This window comes from Aphis gossypii, chromosome 2 (assembly GCF_020184175.1).
Source record: "Aphis gossypii isolate Hap1 chromosome 2, ASM2018417v2, whole genome shotgun sequence".
In the NCBI taxonomy this organism is placed as follows: Eukaryota; Metazoa; Arthropoda; class Insecta; order Hemiptera; family Aphididae; genus Aphis; species Aphis gossypii.
In genome coordinates, this window is record NC_065531.1 from 88,567,057 (window position 1) to 88,589,376 (window position 22,320).

At 24.8% G+C, this 22,320-nt stretch overlaps 1 protein-coding gene across 2 annotated transcripts in view; it reads left to right on the top strand.

Moving 5' to 3' along the window:
- The window catches only part of LOC114122851 (spondin-2), a 127,067-nt gene that overhangs the window by 89,560 nt on the left and 15,187 nt on the right, over positions 1-22,320 (top strand). Inside the window, exons 1-2 of one of the 2 annotated variants that reach the window (XM_027985632.2) lie at positions 21,107-21,214; positions 21,282-21,340. The exons of the other annotated variant lie outside the window; for it this stretch is intronic. The gene's annotated coding sequence lies outside the window, so the exon portion shown is untranslated. Of the gene's footprint in view, positions 1-21,106; positions 21,215-21,281; positions 21,341-22,320 lie in introns of those variants that run through there. 2 annotated transcript variants of the gene reach the window in all.

Below are 22,320 nucleotides of genomic sequence, written 5' to 3' on the forward strand. Positions count from 1 at the left end.
TAAAAGTTTATATGGGTTCCGTAAAATGATAAAATGATAACACATATATTCTAGTATTGAATGAGCTAGAGCATGATAAAGAGTTTTTAATGATAAAATGTTGTTAAATTCGCGTGTTTCTGATGATAAAGCCAAGTGGCCGTATTGCTGTTTATTGATTGAATTTGTATTGTAAATAAGAGTTCATAAATTTAAAAAAATAATTCCAAGATTCTTATCAAATAGACTTTAGATGTATGATATAATTTATTGTCGGAGTATTAATCGGAGATTTATTTCGATAAAACCAACATTTTGGTAATTAACCAACATAATTAATATACTGATCAGCTAACTTATTATTAAGGTTAAAATATTACAATTATAGTTAAATAAAAATGGAGTGAATATTTATTGATATTAGACTGGCTTGAACTACTCAATATTTTGAAATTATTTTTGATTAGTCCTCTATGTACCGAATTCAGTGACTTTCTGACAGTATATCCAAATTGCTTTAAATGGTTCTTGTTGCAGCAGAGTTTTGTCGATATCGATGTTTAGATGTTTTAGCGTATCGAAATTACGGTTTTCGCTTTAAGGATCTGAATAACGCAGTTAATATTAGACAGATTTGTAGAGTTACTTAGGTTAAGTGGACAAAGTTTATTTTTATTATTATAAATTTGTATAGTATTTAGAGCTTTTATGAGAAGATGCAAGGAAGAAAAAGCTGAGTCTACCAGATTTAAATAATTAGAGACACTGTCAGAGGTAGATTTTGAGACATTAAAAATAATAATATCGCATATGCGATGAACTCTATCGAATACTTCGCTACATAATTCTGTTTTTTCAAAACATACAACTTTTTTTTAAGAACAGTGATTTAACGTTTTATTCTTATAAATAAGTCTTAAAATAAAAGTATTCGGTGACTGTTAAGTTTTATTTATTTTTATGGATATATTCGATTCTTGCTTGATAATTTTATTTAAGAACAGTTCAAACACTTCCATGAATTCTGATTAATTAACGACTTAGTAGCAGACGTATAAACACTGCTTTTATAAAAAAATAAATTACAAAAATTACACGTTAGTATCTATTGAGGGTTAATGAATATAGTTCACATAAAATTCTCAAAACAATTATACGAGTATAGTGTATACTATTATATAAAAAGCGAAAAATTATTAGTTAAACATAATCAAACGGCACCACTTTAAGCACAACCATAACGAGCAAAGTCTAGTACTGTACTGTAATATAAATAATTTTATATTGTAATTTTTATAAATGTATTATTTGTACATTATTTGTATTGTTTAAAGTTAAGCTACACTGTATTATTATATATATATATATATATTCTATAATATTAAAGGAAAGGTTAGGTTAGGCTTATTCGTGTTTTTTTAGCGCTCATTTGTCCAGACGGTAGAACATTATTCTCTCAATTTTTTTCGTCAGTAAATTTAAACTGCGGTCATCAATCTAGTCAATGATTTACACGTAATTTAGTGATGTACATCTATATTTACAGCTATTTACTTTATTTGTTACTGTATTTATTTAGATAAAAATGTAAAGGTTTAAACTTGAACCAGCGTTGTATATATTTACTTAAATATATGTATACCGTAGGGAATTATCCTCCCTTGCTGTCCTTTGATGCCGCCTGCCCTATGTCACTGCGCGGTGTGAACGACGTAGCTAGTGTACATAACAGGCCATGTTTTATTATTCAATTGATTTCAAACGATGAATTAGTTATGTATGTATTACGCAATGACTCCCACAGTCTCACGTACCTAGTATATCTATTATAGTTGTTTCGTACTAGCTACGTCACACATTTGTCGCTAATGGAAAACCACTTTGCCGACGAACAGCCGTTAAAATTGACGTGGAATTCATGGAAACAACAAGGTTGTAAAAGACAAAAAAAAAATTTTGGTATATCATATACATCTATACAGGGTGATTCTTTTATTGTTAACGCTCATTTTTCAATAAGCGTCAACTTTTTCAATTTTTCTTTCAACATTTTTAGATTTCTGATTTTCTTAAGCTATACAACATTTTAATTTTTTCACTCTTATATTTAATAGTGAAATCACTATTAGTTTTTGATTTTTCAAATGGCAAACTATATTTAATATATCATAAAATAATAGGACTATTGTTTTATGAACTTAAATGTTAAAATTATTATTTTTCATTTGACCGTTAACGAGTTATACCTGCTCAAAATTGGGTGGTTTGAGGTTTTCAGGTGTTAATAATAGAGATTATTATAGAGATTTATTTTTGTGAGTCGTCGATTAGCGTGCATCCGAATTGCATGCCAAAAAAAAAAAAACATAAATTGGGATGTCCCAATTGCATGCCATCAGATTATCAGGTATCAGCAATAGTTTATTTACTGTTCACTTATTATATTAGGTATAACTTGAACTTTTTTTTTGAACTTTTCTAATTTAACTTACTTTTCCACTGTAAGAACGGGCTTTTGTTACATTTAGTTTAGTATAATAAAGTGAATATATTATTTTACATTTGTAATGATATATTTTAAATAAATAATTATAATAATAATATAAAATTTATTTGGATGTCGGCAACACAATATTTGCTAATTTTTCTACAAATGAAATTCTACTAATTTCATTATTTTGAAGTTATGCATCATCACTGAACTTTAAATTTTTCTTTTTCCAATGTTTATAGACGTCTATTATTTAAATTTGAACTACACATTTTTATATTTATATATCACATTGTACTTGTTTTAAAACATCAATTAAACATAAATTAGAAAAGTTCAAAAAAAAGTTTAAGTTTTACCTAATATAACAAGTGTATAATAAATAAGCTATTGCTGATACATGGCATGCAATTTGGACAACTCCCTTTATGAGGTGGCATGCAATTCGGACAGACCCCTTTAAGAAATCGCATGCAATTCGGATGCAGCCGTCGATAATAACACGGACAGATTATACATGACGTAGTAACAATAATAACCTACAGTTACAAAGTTCATCACTGCGCTGAATGATAGTCTACAACAAGTTTATTACACAAGAAAATAATAAATATGTACCTATTATAATTATTTACTACCCATGTGACTAGGTACTGGTCTTCATAAATAAGAAGTATTATAAAAATCGAATACCACCAAACTTTAAGCAGCTATAAATGAAAAATAATAATTTTAACGTTACAATTTATAAAAAAAATAGCCCTATTATTTTATGATGTTTATTTTAAACATAGGTTGGCATTTGAAAATCAAAAACTGATAGTAGTTTCGTTATTAAATATAAGAGTGAAAAAAATTTAAATGTTGTATAGTTTTAGAAAAGCATAAAGCTAAAAAATTTAAAAGAAAAAATTTAAAAAAGTCAACACTTAGAATAACGAGTGTTTTATGATAAAAAAAAATCACTCTGTATATTATACAATATAATATACATTTTACTGTAATATTTTGTATATGATAAATATATAAAATATTCAAAGTAGTAATAGGTACTGTCTGGCATATGTGCGTATCTCGTGTTTACTTGTTTATAAATATTTCATCTGTCAAATAGTATTTTACATTCACTGAATGAAAAAATTCTACCTTGACTAAATAACTAAATTATTCCACTTTTAAAATAGTACATTTCGTCAATGAATACTTTTATTATTCAGAATAACCTCTAACATAACTATTTAGTTACCTATCCATCTAAACGAACCATTATCAGTTTTACTACTATATTAGGTAAGTATAATAAAAACATCTAACAGTTTAAATGATCAAAATAATTTGTAATTAAGTTCATTTAAATCAATATTTGAAAAAACGGGTAAATGGGTACCGCTCTGCTGTACATTATGTGCCATGTAGATCACTATTATACATATAGGAGTGTTGAATTTGAATCCAATGATAGGTATCATTGTATACGAAAAACGATTCTGAACGAAGATGATTATTGTCAGCCTAGAATATAATGTTCAGTGGTTGGTGAAAAAAGTGATTATTATGTTTTAATGGGCTGAATACGCCGAAATTTCAGTTATTTTATAATTATCGTAAGCTAAACTTCTGAAAAATCTTGTATTCAATTTTCAACTCTTAGTTGCTTATACAAAAATTTTTATGAATAACAAAACAATTTGCAAATATTTATGATTTTGACGACATTTTGTGAGCATTTGAAGTTTAAATGCTAATAAAAAAAAAGTGTACCTATGTATTCTTATAATTTTTAAATCAATTTAATACTGTAAAGAATAAAGAATAGCTTATAATATATATATATTTTGAATTGTAAGAGTAATATTAGAATAAATTATAAAATTATAATATAAATATTTGGTGAAAGTTCAAACATTTATGGCTATTGCCTATTGTTAACAACAGTTGAATTAAAAAAATTACAAAAATAGTTTGGGAATAAATCGATATTCTACAAGTGAATATTTTTTCTAAACATTTTTAAAAAATTAATTTAAAATTTGAGTAAAATTCTGTTTCATTATTATAAATTTAAAATCGCATTAAGAATCATAAAATTATATAACATAATAAATAGAACATTTCTTATATACTTTTAAATACAAAATAATTTGTAATTTGTAATTTTAGATTCTGAACGAAGTTATGAATGTATTGATTTTACGATGATGTGTTTTTTTTTTGTGTACAGCATAACTTGTCGAAATAATACTTTAATTTCAAACTTTGGGGGTGGTTTCCAATGGCAAAGTGAATATCCTTGGCACGTTATAGAGGTCAAAAGTAAACATTTTCAAACAGTTTTCAAACAAATCGAGAAAAACAAAAAAAAAAGTGACGGAAAATCGGAAATTTTTACTCAAAACCATTATTCCTCAAAATAAATTTTTTTATACACTTGTTACTCAAAAACGAATTTTTTTAAATACTTTAAATTTTCATCAAATGTTTTTATTAGTGTTATCAATGTACAGTTCAACCTTAAAAATATAGAGGCTCTTTTTCAGCTATTTATAAAAACTGAAATTTTCGATTTTTCTGAATTTTTTTTTTTTATAAATATCGATAAAATCAAATTTAATATAAAGTTCTTCATAAGTTAGTATTTTAATGATTCAAAAATAATAAGAATACAAACGCTCAATACTTTTTATGAGCATTTAAAGTTCAAATATTAAAAAAAAAGTTGTCGAAAACATTAATATTAGTAAATTATTTTGTAGGTATAATTCATAATAGTTTTTGTATAAGTAGCTAAGAGTTGAAATTTAATATTATATTTAACATAAATTTGGCTTACAATAATTATAAAAAAACTTACATTTTGGTATTTTTAGGCAGATTAGATTAGTGTACACAGACACAAAAAAAACATCACTTAGTTCAGAATTTAAAAAAACACATACTTATTGTAAAATCAATACATTCATCACTTCAATTCAGAATCTAAAATCGAATTATTAAAATTCTAATTTCCTATTCTACTTTCGTGTACACATATACACACAAAAAAAAACAACAACAATAAAACACAAATAATTGTAAGATCAATGCATTAATCGCTTTACTCAGAATCTATAAACTATTTAGGTTAAAAATAATTAATATAAAATATCATATGCATTATATTAATTAATACAAATTTTATTTATAGCTTTGTAAACACCAAATAAAAAAAAAAGAAATGACTAAAAAATCTGAATTATAAAACTATAACACATAATCGTCCATAAATCATAATTATCAAACAGCTGTTTGACTTGAAATGTTGTTATATTATGCAAAATAAAGTTTTACGACAGTCCATACTAAAATATGCATACAAAATTAAATCATGGATCTGGGTATTATTTTAGTTTTTTATTTCAAATGGGTATGTGCATACCAAGCTGTCAGTGTTAGATAGCTGAAAAATAAATGGATTAATATATTTTATATACCCAACATCCGCTACACTGCATTTTGATTTAATCAATAAATTATAATACTTAGAATTATGATGTATGGCTTTTCACTCTTGTCACATGGCTATGGTTTAATTTTATTTTTTTGTATTATTTTTGAAACGACTTAATCAGTTTTCTTTAATGTCTTATCATTAATTAAGATGGTAGATTGTGTTTATAATACTACTATTCCAATTTATAAAAATATTATGTTCATGTATGTGGACGTCATTCCCAATGGATTGGGTCCGATAGTAGTAAGGTAGAGGAATCTGAATAACTGTGGCGGAATACAAAGTTGTAGTATATTTTAATTGTGATGAGTTTAGAATTGAAGACTAATTTATACACAGGTTACGTATGTATTACCACATATTTACATTTATGTGACTATTACAACACACTACCCGACACGATATAATTTATTAGACGAATTTTGAATGATTTATTATTTTTTTCTATCGAAACGGATACCCACGAAAATGTACACTTTTTAGTATAATATTTATAATAAGTATTGTGTTGATAATATAGGTAATATGAGATGCATAAAAGAAGTGTAACTAATTGTTTATTGTGAACGTATACCAAGGGAAAATTTTCTCTAATTTAGATTTAATATATATATTGAACACTTTTCTAATTTATTGAAGACTCTGAGTTGGGGGATGTGTGTATTGATTTTATAATGATGTGTCAATAATTTATATAGTATATAGTGTATACATAACAAGTAGATGAAATAATGTTTCAATGTTCAATTTTAAGAATAGTTTTGGACAGAAAATTAAATTTACTTGGTACTTTAAGATGTCAAAATTAAAAATTATCACGTTTTTTCAAAACAATCGAGAAAAAATGAACAAAAAATTATAGGAAAAAGAAAATTTCAACCAGTTTTCAGTAAAATCAATTTTATTATTTTTGGTGCACTTAATTCTACAATAAATAACCATAGATGATTTCAATTTTTATAAGTGTTTATGATATAATGATTTCTAAAATATTTGATATTTTCTTGAGTTATTAAGCGACAAATAAATTTTACAATTTTTGGTTTTTACAAAAACTGTCAATTGAAAATTAATTCAACCTACTATGTATGAATAATAAAATAAATTACTTAAATAGCAAAACTATAATATAAAATAATATACTTGGTTATTTTATTTTTTTCATAGATTGTTTCCGCTTAAATATCATGTTTCAGTGGTTTCATCATAGTGGTTTATTGTTTACTATTGAATTCAAATTTAACACATCCATCACAGCGATCCACTCTATACCTACCAAACAGTAAAGTGGTACCCAGTTGGTAATATTTTTGTTAAATTCGTTGATAAAAATTAAAAATTAAAAAAATTTGTCAGATGTTTAAAAATTATTATTATATTGCGATTTTAATGTATTCAATTATTTATCATAATACTACTTTTAAAGATAATTAAACATTAAACAAAACTCAATAAACAAACGATAAGTACACTTTTTTAATATTTTTAAAATGTTTAATATTTTGTATATTATGTAAATGAATGTAATAAATAAAGTAATAATTTGCATACAAAGATATTAAAAAATATTATATTTACCTATATAAATAATATTTAATGATATTAATAGTTGTAAATTTTGAGTTGCATAACTTAAAATCAATATAATGTTAAGTTTAAATCTATGAGGTTCATACGGTATTACTATAACATCAATATTTTAATTTATATACTATAATTATTTATTATCAGCGAAAAACAAGCGCTTATAGATCTATAAAATAATATAATATGCCAAGTGTTTTGAATATACTAATTTACGTGGTTGTTTGGAATGTTTGATATTTTAACATTAAAATCAAATAAGTAAATGTTATGAAAATTCTTCAGTTTTTTTCCCCGAACTTGTTTTTTATACACGATAGTTTTTGGGTGATAATATAAACATTTTTATGTATTCAATCACAAACATTAAATTAGTAAATTTAGTATCAAAAATATATGCAATCGTAACTAAGAAAACAAATACCTACAGAAAATGATTTTTTATCAAGAATATAAGACTATAGGGTAAATTTAGGTATATAACTAGTTGAAAAATAAAAATTATGACCTACTAAATAAGCTATATTATTAAACATATGTATATTATCTATTTATTTCCGACAAAGCTTTTGAAGCTAAATTTTATTTTATATGACACTCAATAAAAGTATAATACCTGTAAAAAATATGATTAACTTAGGTATTTTAATTTAGAATTTTCAGATGCAAGTAATTAATAATAAAAAAAAAAAAATGAAAAACTCTTTCCTTGTCATATGTTAAGTAAAATTAGATTTTTTTTTTAAATTTGAATATTTTAGCATTTACTTATCACTAAAATATTACAATATTTTTTTTCGTGGTAAAAACAGTAATATAATAATATAATTACTTATTTTGTTTTAATAAATTTATTTAAGCAAAATTTTTATCTAGCTAAGTATTTTAATTTTACACATTTTACAACAAAATTCAGATACATAGTAAAATTACACAAAGTACCTATTAAGGGGGAATATTTTGAAACTCAATATAATACTTATTTGATTGTATTATTAATTCTCTTAAAAATCATGGTTAATTTTAATATGAAAATCTCTCGATTGATTCAACTCACTCAAAGAAAAAAAAACTAAAACTACCTATTTACTAAGACTTATTTTCTTGGGAATATTAAATGTATACAAATTAGTACAATACAAAAATACATTTTTATGTATATTTATTTCTATAAAAAACAAATTTACATTGACAAAATTCATATTTATTGCATACGTACATATCATGACAATAATTAATATGAGTTATGTTTTACACTCAACTTTTAGAAACGAATCATTGAAAATAATAATTTAAGTTAGAAAGAAAAAATTTACTTTTCGTGCACTGGTTAAGGATGTTAACAAGACCAAAATTAATTAAGTTTGGAGTTGAAACGCTTAAGTCATTATGGTGTAATTAGGGATGGGTTTACCGGGACTACGATTTTTTTCTCCTTCCGTCTGGTAAAAGATAAAAGTTTATTACAATGGTGCACTGAAGATGAAAGAAGAGACCATCAATCACTCCGGATGACGACGGCCTAGATTTCTGTTTTGACTCGACTGCTGTGATTTTTTAACGCCCTTTCCCATCTTTTTTCTTCCCTTGAAAAAGGATAATACTTGCATTGAAAATTCTTAAATGTATCGGTTTACTTTTCATTGTGATAAATCGAGATTGAAAATAATGCAGAAAGGAAAATTTGAAATGATTTACCACCGATGGCTTTCTCACAACTTCCTTTTGTTTATTTTTTAGAATGCATTGAGACAAATCGTTAATTACACTCTGGTAATTTTGAAAAATAGTTTTATGTGTAGTGAAATTGTAAGAAGTATAAAATATGTGTAGGTACCAATATAAAGTTAAAATTAACACAACATATCTTATTTCCTTAACAGGTTTGACCTTTAAACATCATTTCATAGATACATATTATATATGTGACTTATATGTTATTATAATATTAAAATAATCGTTGGCAGCAAGATGATATTGGAAAACATTTTTTTTTATTTCCAGAACAAGAAATTCCAAAAAAAAAAAAACGAGTTGACAAAAAAAAAAAATGAGCAGAGAAAATTGTATAGTGGATTTTTTTACTATTTTTCCAAACAAGTCCTAGAGAGATTGATATAGAGTAAAGAGAAGTATTGGTATCCATGACATCGTTGCCTTATTTATGTGAATCTGATTGGCTGTGGTAAAAATATTACAGTCTATTTCAATTTTTCATCACTAACATTCAAACTTTGATAATTAAGTTTAATTAATACTTACACTGACATAATAATTCATTCTCTAATATTTATAATAATGTATATTATGCATATTCATTTATTTTTTATTCTGTTGACGTTGTAATTAGAGTGCTCATATATTTCTTCTAATTTGATAGGTATATAAAGGTTAGCTTAGCTTAAGTATATACTTAACCTAACCTATATATATATATCTTTCATGTTACATTTAATGAGACTCATTTGTGTTTTTTAAGCTTATAAAAAGCCATATTATCAAAATCAATACGTACCCTGAATAGTTTACAATTATGTGTTTCCATTTTCTCATTTAAATAAAATAGGAATACAAAAAATCACAATTAATAACCTTGTAATCTATAATAAATACATTTTTCAGAATTATGCTTACCTGCAGCACTGTTGCAGTGTGTAATATATAAATATATTATAATATAATACACTGAGGGTATTTTCTGTAAATAAATTACCTTCTCATCATATTCTCACCTTATCTTATCTCACTCTCATCTTATTCATCACCTTCTTATCATATTCAAACTTCCATTAAATAATATAAGATTATACATTACTTAGGTAACATATAAGCAATTTAACATAATATGATTTTATATGATTTAATTATTTTTCAATCATTAATATTAAAAATTATATAATATAAATAGAATAATTATTTAGTGATTATTAAATGGGTTAAATTATTATTAAAAAAAAAAAAAAGATTTTTCAGTAAATACGCTATTTGTCACAATTTTCACTTAATCCCACTTAAATTGATACAACTTTTACTCAAATAAATGTAGTGTTAAGTAAATATCAATAATAATAATTAATAACACATGTTTAGAAAATAAATTTAAAATATTTGATTAAAAATAAATTGTATAAGCCGTTAACGAAATACAATAAAATTATTTGCAATATCCAATGACTATTTTTTATTGGATAAAAAAATCTTAAGCCTTTAATAACAGTTATAACTAATAAGTATGATATATAATTAAATTGCATTAAATACGTCATGTTATGTGTAATATATTATCGGTATTACAAAACAGAATTTCCAGTTTGTCCCACAGTTAAATTGAGATTTGAGGTGCACTTATGGATTACTCTGTTGGTGATCGTAATGCGACTATGAATTACTATCTTTCTTATCATAGTATATTTGAAATATAAGGAGAGGTAAGAGGTTGGGAATTAAAATAGTAAACACAGAGTGGGTTATTCATGACACAGCATAGGTATAAAATATTGTATCATCAATAAAAGCTGGATAATGTATACATTATTGTTACATATTACTATCATATAACTATAACTATAATATTCAATATTTTTTGAGAATAAATGAATTATTTCACTTGTGGATACATAATATCATCTTATCGATATTAATCACATCAAAATAAATGTAGTCTAATACATCTTCTTGTTTTATTTCAAAAAAAGAATAATTCTATATACTTGAATTTGTCACCAATTGTTTATATATCTAATTGTCACTTTCTAGAAATGAAATAATTTTAAAAATATATAGTATTTCTCTTTTTATTATATATAGACATTTTGAATTCTCTCATTTAAGTTTTTAAGTGGGCAATTAAATCTATTAGTCTGACAATTATTTTTTTAAACTCGAATCATTTGAAATTCAAATTTAAATAAACTTCATCAAAACCACAACAATTTGCAAATTATTTTGTAGATAAAAAATGATAAAAATGTTGATATTCATAACTTCAAATTTAAAATAAAATATTGCTCATACGTAGTTCATACTAAATTCAAAAAAAAAAATCTAAAATAAACATATGTACACAATATTTTTTTTTATAAACATTTAAAATTTAAATTTGTACGAATAATTACATATTTAATCGAAGAATAATTATTATTTATAAGTTGTTCTATTGTAAATCAATAATTTTATTTGTGTGAAATTAATATGTTTACTTATATTATTAGGTATATGAAATAAAAAATTTCACGATGACATAATAACATCTAAAAAAACAACTTAGGAGAAACCTTGTATTAATGTTCAAGATTTTTAGGCATCCGAAATTTTTTTATCAACATTTCAAATTCATAGAACAAACGAAAATTTCAGTTGTCTATAAATAGCTCAAAAAATAAAAAATATTTTTTTTACTACACTAAAAACAATTTGTAAGAAATATTGTATACAATTTTCAAATTTTTTATTGACGTTTCAAAAAAGAATATTTAAAAAAAATCGAATTAAGCCAGAATATTTTGAAAATTTAACTGTGTATAGATTACGTTAATATAAATATTTGGTAAAAATTACAAGTATTTACAGAGATTAATTTTTAGGTTACAACAATATTAAAAGATCGACTGTTTTGAAAAGTGAGTTTAAACTTCTTACTTATGACTTCTAAAAAGCACCTAGAATATTCACTTTGCCATCGGAAACCACTCCTAAAGTTTAAAATTGAATCATTATTTCGACAAGTTATGGTGTACTCAGACACAAAACAAAAAATAAACACACACACACACACACACCACACACACACACACACACACACACATCATTGTAAAATCAATACTTTCATCACTTCGTTCAGAATCTAAAATATATTTAAGCATTTATCAATTTATTTTAGTAGAATCTTGTTAATTATATCTATTTTTATTAGTATTTATTGTACTATATAATCTTAAATTATCTATATAATAAGTAATTCTTTGTACACTATATATTGCCTTCGAGCGTTAAATAAATAAATTTACTGTACTTTACTAATAGTTAATAAAATCAACTACATATATTGGCTACGAATAAATAGTGTTCACAAAATTTTCCCCGTAAGTCAGCGATTCTAAATCACAAAAATTCCAGTATGTATTGTTCAAAATAATGAAATTTACAATACATATTATATATGTAATAAATTATAATAATATTATATAGTAATTTATTTATTTGAGTTTTTTAAAATTAATCATATTTAAAAGTATACTATATAAAATGTATAAAACATACAAATTGTTATGTAATACTTTTAATACTTTACAAAAAATGTCATAATCATAAGTTGTGATAAAATGATTTAATAATAAAAATTTGATAGTGAAAAATATGTATAAATAAATATAAGCGAAAAATTGAAGAGCAAAAATGTCTAAAATGTATACAAGTTTGCAAAAATGTAAAAAATGTACCTATGGTGTACCTATGTATCTAAATTTTCAGTGATTAAAAATTTTAAAAGAGTTTATTTTTTTCAATATAAAAAGTGTTCTTCAATAAATGTATCACGCAAGATTTAAGATATTTTATTCTTTATACAGATATGAAATTTAGATAAAAATTATATCGAAGAACCTAACTATCTACTACTACTCTAACTACTGGAAAATTCTTACTTTTGTCCTCTATAATGCACCAAGGATATTCACTTTGCTATTGGAAACCACTCTTGAAGTTTGAAATTGAAGAATTATTTCAACAAGTTATGCTATACCGGTGTTGTACGATTGAAAACGTTTTGCTATACATAGATACAAATGACAAAAACAATAAACAAAAAAAACAAACATCATTATAAAAACAATACATTCGTCACCTCGTTCAGAATCTAAATAATATATACCTCAATAAACCTAAAACATCATTAAAAATAAAAATGAAAAGTAACAGTTATATGTATTTGATTATTATGTTTAATAGGCACAATAGTATATACTATATAAGAAAGAATGGTACTTTAAGGGTTTGGAATTTTGATTCCTTTACCCGAGCCAACTGGGCAACATTTCCCCTTTAGCCAAGTGTTTGTTGGCGTTGGACCAAAGAAAATCCCATACTCTATACTAAATCAATCCTGGCTAATTATGTTCTTTCGATACTTTTATTACGTTGGGGATCGAAAGACCCCTTCCGTTTCGGGAAATATAATCCAGCCATTTCAATTCTATAGCTATATACACATATTATATCTATTACAATACAACAATAGTTACAGAAGTAATATCATCGGAACAGACTACTGAGAATATATTATAACCAAAAATTTAATTTTGAGTTATGACTGTAAAAAAAATATATTTTAACTGATTTCTTTTGAGTTTTAAAAATAATTTATTAGTCCTACTTAATAATTGCTGGTCCGCTAAAACTTAGTACTTAGGTATTTATTTTTAAAGTATGTATTTATGTGAGATATACAATACTTAAGTAGGCGAGAAAATAATAATTTTATAGGTTACTAAGTTGTTTTTTTTTATTTAACTTAAATCTACAGGTGTAATTTTTTCATTGCGTATAATATAGATTAATTGCGTATGATTATTCATATTATTCATATCGTGTGTGTGTATATTTTGTTTATTAAAGTAATACTAAACCATTTACAATAACTGATATTTTAATATTTAAGTTTGCATAAAATATAAATTAAATAAATAAGATTCAATTGATAAGTTGATGATTTTCGATGAATAAATTTCGTTTTTTAACCTAACCTATAAATTATAAGATATTTACTATAAAAAAAGACTAGGGCTGCAGAGGTTCACAAACTATGGGTCACGACCCACAAATGGGTTATGATTATATTTTTGTATTAAAAATAAATATATATTTTTTGTTGTAAGCAACTGATTCACTAAAAAATAGGTCATTCCTTGATATTGTGGGTCACAAAATTTCCAAAATTTCCAAAATGGGTCGTACAATAAAAAGTTTGGAAACCTCTGCATTAAACAGTATGAAACTTGCTTTTTAAAAAGTGGTAGTTGCATATTTATTAATAGGCATTATGTTGTAAATGCGATTTCCAATAAAATCGAAAACCTTTTAAAAGGTTTTTTTGGCCAAAATTAAGAATATTTGTTTAATGCATATCTCGTATTAATATTATGATTTAAATGATGTAAGATTATATGTTTTTTATATATATATATATTATACCCTAATATTATAACCTATATATATATATGTATATATTATACTTGTTTTAAAATATACATTTTTAATATTCAAAACATAAAACTCTTTATACAACGTTTCTGTTGGATATTTATATTGTCTATAACTTTTTTTTCATAATAATTTTAATTATAGCGTTTTGACACCTTCGTAGTTGAATAAGAACATATTATTATCATAGACTCCATCCCAACCTACTATACCATACGTGATTTGAGATTCAACTAATGATAAGTAAAGTACTACCAGGGGGTTGTCACTTTTGGGTGGCAGGCCGATAACAGATAATCAGTCGCCATTTTATTGGAGGTTGTTTTTATCAATTTTAGGTAGTGATTAGAATTAAATTAAAATAATGTAAAATGTAGACGTAAAGTAAAAACTACAGAATCTAATTAAAATGATGGTAAATCATTAAATCAAAAATCAAACAGAATTTCGGACTTCTGTTGAAGAAATTTGTAACGTAGACGTATGGTTTGGAATATTGAATTAATAAAAACTACCTCAATTAAAATGGCATCTTATTTTTTTTTTGGCCCTATCTTACAATGTAATTTGTTATCAGTGTCCATTTTGATTATTCTATTCTGTGGTACTTCTAATATAGGTATACTAGTATAATAACTACTATAAGAATTAAGAACAACTTATAAGAATTTTTGTATTAAATTTATTTGGGTATCCAAAATTTTTTATCGACATTTCAAAATAAATTGCTTAGAATATTAGAAAAATATCAAAAATTTCAGTTGTCTGTGAATAGCACAAAAAAGCAATAATATTTTGAAAATTTAAGTGTGTATAGATAACACTAATAAAAATATTTTGTGAACATTTCAAATATTTACAGTACTTAATTTGTTTTTGAGTTACAAGTGTATAAAAAATTTATTTTTTTGGAAGAATGGTTTTACGTAAAAATTCTTATTATTTCGTCACTTTTTTTTCACCGATTTTTTTTTAAATTACTGGAAAATTCTTACTTTTGATCTGTAAAAAGCACCTAGGATATTCACTTTGCCATTAGAAACCACCCCTGAAATTTCAAATTAACGCATTATTTCGACTTTTTATGCTGTACATAAACACAAAAACACACACACACATCATTGTAAAATCAATACATTTATCACTTCGTTCAGAATCTAGAATCGAACTATTAAATATTCCTTTCATGTTCACGGATGAAAAAAAAATGAACACACACTTTATTGTAAAATTAATATATTCATCAGAGTCTAAACTATTTTAAGCATATATCAATATATTTTAGTAGACTCTTAACCAGTTTTATATATTTTATAAATTAAAATTATGGTTTTTTATACTCAATGGCAACTGAGATGGCTAACCTATATTTCAATTTAAAAAAAAATTGATTAATGCAACATTTTATGAGCAAGTCAACAGATTTTTATTATTATTTTTTTAAAATATCACTACGATTATAAAATATTTTGTTAGTTAATGACTATTGGAAAATATTCCACGTTTTATTTGAATGAATTAAGTAATATAAGTAATCATTATGGTTTAGTATATTATCGTATTATAGTTTACGTTTTGGACAAGTGAATTTGAAATTTAAATACATATAGTATTTATTATTATAGAAAAAATAGTAGACATTATAATATTAATATGTCAAATTATAGAATTGCTTGAAAATAATATTTATTTAATGAACAAATAATTGGTAAATTCAATATATTTTAATATTACTAAAGGTGTAATTTAATATTAGATATAATATTGTGTAAATAATATATTTATAATTTTAATGATTTTCTGTTACAACGAAATAGTTATAGGTACTCAGTTATTGAGTCAAAAAGGGAGAAAAAGAGGATGGATGACTATAAATACATATGCACTGTTTTATGTATACGATAATAATGTTGATAAATGAATAAAACAGACGGCCTTTGTGGCTCAAAACTGTCAGCAACATTCGTTGATTTATGGAGCCTCCTGGGCTAATATATATTTCTAACCCTACCCTCGCGTGCATACTCCGTGGTCGACCATATAGTTTTTATCGAATCTCTGCGTTCAAAAACGCCCTACCTTCCTCTTCACATGCTCCTACTACTGCTTTTACACAAATCCACGTGGCACACACGCTCTGAACCTGCGCCCCTCTATCATTACACAATGTAAATGACCCCATTTGGTTTTTATAATATTTATCCTCGGTTGACTGTTATTGGCTCGGAAACTCCAAAAACAAAACACAATTGTTTCCAATGTTAATAAATTTGTGTTTAATAAACCTATCCAAATTAGTGGGGTCATTCGGCAATGAGTTATGGCACTAAATACACTGTACGCTGGCTCACACTCATAAACAAATATCTTGATATTCGTTATTAATTATTATTCTTTTTTTTTTCAAAACTATATAATCCGTTTGTGACTTATGAACGTTTAAATAATCATTCAATTCACTTCTACTGGGCAATTTCTCAAACCCAAAAATAAAAACCAGAAGTCAAAACAAAATTTTATGTCGATTTAACAATATTCATAACGAATATAACTAATAAGAACTAATAAGTATAATAGGCATACTAATCAGACCTATCCTATCACTACCCACCCCAAACGCTGAGTCTATAATCTCTATTTCGATGCTCTATACTACTATAGAGTATAGGGTACAAGGATAGGAAAAGAATAATTATGAATTACCCAGTAGCAGTAAATTGAATGAATATTTAAATGTTCATAAGTTGTAAACGAATTACTCAAATTAAGTACTGTTAACGTTAAAATTATTATTTTTTTTTAATATGTTTTTTATAGCTAACCCTGTACACATTATACATTATATTATAGTAGATATGCTATTAATATATACTACTATTTAAAAATATTATATTATATATTTAGATATAATTTTCCTTTAGAAAATTATTGAATTAAATAAATCAATTATTATAGCAAAAAATCTAAGTACATGTTATGAAATATGAATCATATTATACAGAACTTAAGGTTAATAATTGTTAGGTGCATTATACTAGAATATAATTCTTATCAGTATTGAAATAAAAATAATTCTTTGTTAAAAATATATATTTTTGTAAACGACGTTAGAATTATTTAGTATCAGGTTATCTAACGATAATTTTAAGTTATTCAATTCGATTTAATATAATTTGGGGTTTGATATAAACAAAAATCATGGTAAAAATAAAACAATAAGTGATAATTATTACTATATTGGGAGTATCATTGTATAATATTATCGTTATTTACAATATTGTTTAATGTAATATAGCAAAATATTATATTTTTTTATAAATTTTTTTTTCGTTTTTCATTTTTTATATAATTATTACTCTTATATATTTACGCATATAAACTTATCGATGTTCTTCACCAGTAAAATGTGTGGTTTATCGAATACGTTCATTGGATCTGGAACTTCAACAGTAAAAAATAGGAAGTCTTGTTTTCTTTTGTCGAAATTATTCTCTCAGTGATTCGAATAGTTTTCTCGCAATTTCTCACAGTGGTACCAAGAAGAGACAAAAACTACCCTTTGTTTACAAAGTTTCAACTTTTAGTGCCTAAATGATAGTCAGAGTGAATGTGTATTTTGTATTAAACTTTTCTTCTTTCTACCCCACGGGGGCTGTTTAGAAAAAATAAAAAATATTTTATCAAGCGTAACTAAGACAAAAACATGATTGATAGATACATTGGTTAGCGAATTGATGTCTCATAAACCAAACTTTATAATATGATGTACATTTTGATTATATTATTATAATAACTTTGAATTATATATATATATACTCGTAAAACAAACATCCATATAACTTTTTTACTGTGCGCAATGCTGAAACTCTCTAACTTGGAAGTCCTCAAATTTTTCACGGTATGACTCATTTTAGAGGTATACAACATACTAATGACTTTTTTTTGTTTCATTGTTTAACGCTATTTTTGCTATGATTAACTAACAACGTTGTATTAGTGACATATCATGGTCACTACTCACTTGTAATTGTCACAAGTAGGTGCATATTTAAATCTTTTCTCTTCGTTATAAATTTCATTCCTATATCAAGAATAAAATATCTTGAATCTTATAATACAGAGTGATAAATTTATTGAAGAACACTTTTTATATTGAAAAAAATAAACTCTTTTAAAATTTTTAATCACTGAAAATTTAGATACATAGGTACACCATAGGTACATTTTTTACATTTTTGCAAACTTGTATACATTTTAGACATTTTTGCTCTTCAATTTTTCGCTTATATTTATTTATACATATTTTTCACTATCAAATTTTTATTATTAAATCATTTTATCACAACTTATGATTATGACATTTTTTGTAAAGTATTAAAAGTATTACATAACAATTTGTATGTTTTATACATTTTATATAGTATACTTTTAAATATGATTAATTTTAAAAAACTCAAATAAATAAATTACTATATAATATTATTATAATTTATTACATATATAATATGTATTGTAAATTTCATTATTTTGAACAATACATACTGGAATTTTTGTGATTTAGAATCGCTGACTTACGGGGAAAATTTTGTGAACACTATTTATTCGTAGCCAATATATGTAGTTGATTTTATTAACTATTAGTAAAGTACAGTAAATTTATTTATTTAACGCTCGAAGGCAATATATAGTGTACAAAGAATTACTTATTATATAGATAATTTAAGATTATATAGTACAATAAATACTAATAAAAATAGATATAATTAACAAGATTCTACTAAAATAAATTGATAAATGCTTAAATATATTTTAGATTCTGAACGAAGTGATGAAAGTATTGATTTTACAATGATGTGTGTGTGTGTGTGTGTGTGTGTGTGTGTGTTTATTTTTTGTTTTGTGTCTGAGTACACCATAACTTGTCGAAATAATGATTCAATTTTAAACTTTAGGGGTGGTTTCCGATGGCAAAGTGAATATTCTAGGTACTTTTTAGAGATCAAAAGTTAATAGGTACTCTCCAACAGTTTTCAAAAAAATCAAGAAAAACAAACAAAAAGGGATGGAAAAACGGGAATTTTTACGCAAAACCAGTTTTCGACCAAATCGATTTTTTTAAATGGTGCTAACTCAAAAACTAATCACTGTAAATACTTGAAATTTTCACCACATGTTTATATTATTGTTATTAATACATGGCTAAATTTTTAATTTGTCTTCTTTTGAGCTATTTATAGACAACTGAAATTTTAGATTTTTCTGAGAATTTTTTTTTTTGAAATGTCGGGAAAAAAATTTTGGATAACCAAAAAAACTTGAAAACTTAATACAAGGTTCCTTATAAGTTGTTCTTATTGTAGCTAAAAAAAATTAAAAATTCGTTAGTCACAATTTTTTTTATAAGTGTTTATAGTTCAAATTTTTATAAAATCTGTCGAAAACGCGAAAATTTGCAAGTAATTTTGAAGTTGAAAAGCCATAAAATTTTTTGTGTTAATAACTAAGAATTGAAAATACAACACTAAGTTTTCCTTAAATATTCCTTCAAGTATCTATAGAGAAAACTAGAAGTATCATTATAGGAAAACTTTTAAGTGCGTTTGAATTTTAAATTTTTACGAAATCGCCTAACGATTACGATTATTTATCCTCAAACAATTTTAAATATTTGTTATTATTCAAAAAGTATAAGTCGTAGATACTTGAAAATTTTACCAGTTATTTAAATAGGCATTTTCTTTACATGATTTAATTTTCAAAATATTTTGAGTTTTTTTGAGCTATTTATAGACAACTGAAATTTTCAATTTTTCTGAAAATTTTTTTTTAAAGTGTCGATAAAATTTTTTTTGGCCCTATCAAAATACTTGAAAATGTAATACAAAGTTCCTCATAAGTTATTCTTATAGTGATTAAAAAATTATAAGAATACATAGGCACAATTTTTTTTTATTAGCATTTTAAATTCAAATTTTGACGAAAATTCGTCAAAATTATGAATATTTGCAAATTATTTTGTAGTTCAAAATTCATAAAATTGTTTGTATTTATATCTAACTTTAAATATTCTAGACTGACAAATCATCTCCGTTCAGAATTGTTTTTCACATACAATGATACCTATCATTGCATTCAAATTTAACCTACCCTAGTCCGAGGTCCACCCCACCACCTAATGTACAGCAGAATGGTACCCACTTTGCCCGATTTTTTATTTGAGCTTAGAGTCCAGAATATATTCCAGTCATGTTCATAGCTTATTATTGTGTCCAACCCATTTAAATCCACAAACTTAAAAATATTATCAGCTGAATCTTTAGATTTATGACCAATATTTGTTAAAAATATTAAAAATCTTTTTACAGGTTCCCTATTTTATTTTACATGCCGTAAGATGATAAACATTTGATCACAATTAGAAATATCCAGAGAAGAGTCGACTACAATTGAAAAATACTTTAATTAATAACTGTGTAAATAGTCTCACTGTAACTGATTTCTAAATTATTTTTCATTAAAGAATACTCCTTTGTATGGTAGGTAACTGGTGAGAGCACGGTTCCAGACATGACTTTGGTGATGGGCACTGTTTGCGACAGGTACAGACAATAATAGGCCGTGTGCCTGGTTGCGTAACGCCTTTCTTACGCACTGTCGTATACTCCGATTGCTCGAACGTATACCAAAATAAAGAATAACCAAAAATAACGTAAAAATATTTTGTTTGCATGCGGCGACCAGTGGTGATCAAGTCACGCGATCACCACCATTTACCCTCTTGCTGCCTTAGCCATATTCGTTATATTTTATTAATCTTACAATCGAATTACTATCGATTATTCTATTTAACCTATTTGAATGTGTTTTCTATATTGTTTAGTTTATTTATTAATATTTCTTTTTATTGCATTTTGCTTACTATGTTAATTGAAATATTACAGTACATTGACACTAACTTACATAATTATTATTTTAACTTATTCGTGTGTACTTTTAATATTGCTTAATTTATTTATTTAGTTTCACTATTTTACTTATTACCTATGTATGGTTATTTTCTTAACTTAATTCTTACGTACACGTACTAACATCTTTTATTTTGATTAAAATTCATTAAAGCCTAATACAACAGCACCTTTTATTACACACCGATTGACTTGTGTAAAATGTATGTATATGTGTTAATAGCACTTAACAGGAGGTGGACAAAGTCGCCGTGCAAATCCCGTGAGCGCTAGTGTGTGAGTGGTGTGTGTACGTGTGTAGGTATATTCGTATATGTATTTGTGTGTATACTTAGACTAATGGGTAATAGGTAACTGATTAAAAAATTATAACTCAAAAGAATGTGGTAGTAAAATAAAGTATAATAAAACAAGTATAATGAAATTACAGCCTTTTTGGCCCAACAAAATAAAATATATATATATGACCCTTTTGGCTCAATAATAATAAATAGTAATACAAAAAAAATCGGTGCTCGGCTGGTCAGATGCTACTTAATCTACAATGATCCACAGTTTTCACACACAAAAAACATGAAATAAATAATAATATGATATATCATACACAAAACAAA